The 4147-nt window shown below is 37.1% G+C and overlaps 1 long non-coding RNA gene across 1 annotated transcript; it reads left to right on the forward strand.

The window, feature by feature from the left end:
- Nucleotides 1–560: 560 nt before the first annotated feature.
- On the forward strand, nt 561–3563 carry LOC118171712. Its single transcript, XR_004753345.1, has 2 exons — nt 561–684; nt 3046–3563. It is a non-coding gene; the product is annotated as an uncharacterized LOC118171712 (long non-coding RNA).
- The last annotated feature ends 584 nt before the right edge of the window (nt 3564–4147 follow it).

The raw sequence follows: 4147 nt of genomic DNA on the forward strand, positions 1-4147 counted from the left end.
AGATAAGTAATTTCAGTCTCCAGTCACCACAGCCTACCCATTACATTTCAAAAAAAGTTTATTCAAGGAGGAGGCAAACTAAATGCACTTTTATCGCAGGAAGCTTTATTTAAGTGACATCTGCTGAAATCTTCTGCCTAGGGATACAGACCCCCCAAAGGCAGAAATAAAACTTTCAGGATGCTGGAATGGGGCCAGCTGCAACTCTGCAAGCTTAAGCTCTGCTACAAAATCTGAAGTACCAACAAACAAATAAACAGAGGAAAAAAAAAAAAATAGCTAAGTGTTTGGATCTTCTACTGATTTAGAAGTACAATGCTCTTAATTCATATTAGCAGCAAAATTTAGTGATTTAAGCATACAATTGTAACAGGACCTTTACCATGAACAACGGATGAAGGAGCTGATGGGTAAACTGTATTTCTTTATTGCTGTTAAATCATTGCAGAAGTTATTAACACAACTTATTACCACCTTATCTGTATCACAATCAGACCCAGAGGTCTCAGGTGACATAACTGGAAGCAAAGTGACTTGCCTTTGGGCATACAGATGATGAACAGAATTAAAATTGAGATCTCCTGAGTCTCAGACCAGATCCTTATAATCATTGTTTTGTTGCTGCTACCATCTGTAATGCCTGAAAAGCCACTTCCACTGGGGAAAGCATTACAACAAAATAAGGTAACTTATTATAAATTGATTTCTGGGATTTTTTTTTTTTTTTTCCAGATTTGGTAAATTTTCTTGACATTGAGCTTAGATATCTAGAGGGAAAATGATACTTTTCTTTTGTGTTATAGAAACAGCATCTGGCAGTGTAACACTTAGTTAAAGGAAACAATAGACACTAACAGCACCATCTCAGAAACCTGCACATTTAAATTGGCTACAGATCTACTGAGTCCTATCTAAACAAACCAAACCAACCAAACGAAAAAGAGATGATATATTTACAGAAGTTTTTAAATAATGGGCTGCTCAAAGAAAAATCTGAAGAGACAATACACCAGGAAACCTTCCGGTAAGAAGAAAGCCTTCCATCTGAGGGAACCATGAAAAATAGATCCCCATGACCTTTTTTGCAATCTGAAAAATAGCAGTGATGAAGAAATTGTTGCATTCTTTGCTACATTTTAAATGTTTCATTACTCTGTGTTTCCATTATAAAATGAGCATTTAAGCAGACTTAGGACACAATTGTTCTCTAAAATACTTATATCTTTTCCCTTTAAGAAAAATAAAATCAAGAAAGACATCACTCCTATTTTTCTTTGTTTGGTGAGATGTCTGTCACAATGTGACGCATAGATCACAGCCTAAATACGTTATAGGAGCTGAAGAGTCAGGAGTATACACATCATCCTTCAATACACTGAAAATAGAATTTGGTGCTCTGTTCCTAATATTAATAATAGCCTGTTCAGCTTTAGCACTTACATAGCAGTTCATTTCTCAAAACAACTAAGATGACAGTATCTCAGGATCTGTTAACACTGAAAAGCATTTTTCTGATCCTAAGATAGATAAGGTCTGAATACCGATGTGTTTTGTTGTACAGATTTCCACACGCATACTGTTGACAAGGAAGGGCTGAAATTCAAGCATTATCAAAACACAGCTATTAGAACTGAAACGTTTTAAACAAGGGCAGACAAATGTTCTCCTTACATGCCATCCTGCATTTAAGAGTACAGTCCTGGCCTCACCAAAGCCAGGATTTCCTCCAAGGTATTAACATAATGCATATTAACAAATGCATCTACATATTTATTCTCTACTAGCAAGAATCAAAATATGGAAATCGAGAGTAAAGATATACACGCATAACTCACAGCACTTGGCACCTTTCCATCAGCTTGACTGGAAAACAGTGACAGAAACTCTGCTGTCAGTTATCATTGTGGAAGAAGAGGAAAAGTGTTAAGTATAATTTTGAGTTTACAGCATCATAGCCAGGAATGAAGCCCAAAATATTATTTCCTCAAACATGCCTCATTATGAAAAGATTTCTTTTCTACCACATGAATGCTTCAATTCACTGAGGTATTTCTAGGTGAATTGCACAGCACACAGAACTGGGTTTAATGACTTCCTGTGGAAAAAGTATTCAGAGTGAATTTCAGTAGGAATTTCATTAAATTTGCAGTTTGTCTTTAACACTATTTAAGAAAAAACACACAGTGAATGGCTAATTTCATGACCTCTAAAAGGAAGTGCATGCCTACAACTCTTGCATGGGCAAATCAAACAGCAAATGAAAAGGACAAATACTATGGAGATTTTTTTTTTTTTTTTTTAATGTTTAGTATTATGAGCCTTCTTTTGTAGCACAGATAAGCTTCATTATGCTACTACACCACAATCAACTATGACTGCTTTTATTCTGTGAGTAATGGGCAGAATTAAACAAAGCATCTGGCATAGTAGATTTGAACTTTGACAAAAAAGTTCTACATTTTTCCCCCCAACAGTTTATGTTATTTCATTTTGGTAACCTTTGTAAAGAAGCACATTCAGCATCCTGCCAGTAGTACAGATCTCACAGTGTGCTAAAAATCAGTACAGTCAAAAATTCCTACCTAAAATGAAACTGAAAGAGAGATCCCTGCTACATTATTTTCAACACAATCTTATTCGATCAATACTAAAGATTTAACATATTGATGTAAAAACTGTTACATGTTTGACTTTCTATAAAATAATTATTCATAGTTATGTCAGAATCTATATGCCCTGGTCTCAGCAATATGGCTTGAAGATTTGCATGAAGATCCAGCAGGACCTGCACTCCCCTCCCAAGCAGTACAGTATTTTACTTCTAAGTTGTATCTTGCCCATCAGAACTGGGGAAAAGCCTCTGACCTCCTGTTCTCCCTGTGCAAAGTGATGCTGACTTATACCGATGCTAGCATCACTCTGTGTCCTCCACAAAGATACTGAGCATCGTCAGCTCAGAGACAGCTCAAGGCTCTTTATCAGTACAGGCTGAAGCACAAGGCTGGGACTATGTTGTTCCTGCCAATTTTTTCTCTCTTGCTGAAGGAAGAAGAAAACCCAATCTGGGCATGATGAGCCATAAAGCAGCCCTGAAGCTCTGGGTTCCCGTGGTGCCCCATGAAGAGCAGGAGGGACAGTGGCTGTATCAAGAAAGCCTCCCCCAGCTACAGACATCTTCCCCCTTGTTAACAGCAGCACTGAAGCTAGAAAACCTGGCTCTGCGGTGTTGGGGCATAGGATCCATTTTGCTGCATCCTGCAGCTGCCCACTCTAGGCAACTGCCTACTTTCCTAGCCGTGACTGCAGAAATAGCATCAACCCTTTGAATCAGAATGGAATCCATTATTGCAACGCTGGTTCTGATGTTTGTCATAAAGGCAGCTGCCCTAAACAGAGCACTGCCTTCCTGTGTGTGCCAACCAGCAAGCATTAACCTCATGCCAAGCAAAGATGCCATTCATACCAAAACAGTATTTTAAAATATGTGGAAACAACATTCTTACTATTGCCTTTATCATTTATGCAAGGAAGATCTTTAATATATGGGTAAATTTCAATTTGGAGAAATCAATAGTCTTAAATAATAACTAAGATTTCAGGTCTTTCCATCACAATGCAAAATAACCCTACCATTAACTTTACAAATGAGAATCAAGTTAAAAGGCTTCTAGCAAATTACCAGTGAATCACCAGAATTTGCTTCAGGCAGAGATATTAGTCCTAAATTGTTGCCAGTGATATATAGCTTCAGCATTTTTTATTGCTAATTTGCACTGTTTTCTCATATTCTTTTTCTAACAGATCATTACATGCGCCAGATAATTTGTACTGCTGCCAATAACTGTCTCAAGGTAAGGCTGTTTAGGTAGACCAAGAAGAATACACATCAAGAGAGAGCCTTCCAAAAGAAATCCAAATTAAAGCATTGCTACAAAAAAAAATAAATAAAAAAAAAAAAATAAAAAAAAGGAATCAAGGCCCTCACAAATAAAATACTATCTTAGTAATACACTGTTATGGCCTGGCTTTCCTACTTTTTTAAAATTGTGTTCACTTTCTTGTATGCCCTAAAATACACGGTGGGTCAGGGTGTACTTGGAAGTATTGCAAACAGCCACACAGGCATCCAGAAGAACTAAATTGAAAA

Source organism: Oxyura jamaicensis, chromosome 9 (genome assembly GCF_011077185.1).
Source record: "Oxyura jamaicensis isolate SHBP4307 breed ruddy duck chromosome 9, BPBGC_Ojam_1.0, whole genome shotgun sequence".
Classification (NCBI taxonomy): domain Eukaryota; kingdom Metazoa; phylum Chordata; class Aves; order Anseriformes; family Anatidae; genus Oxyura; species Oxyura jamaicensis.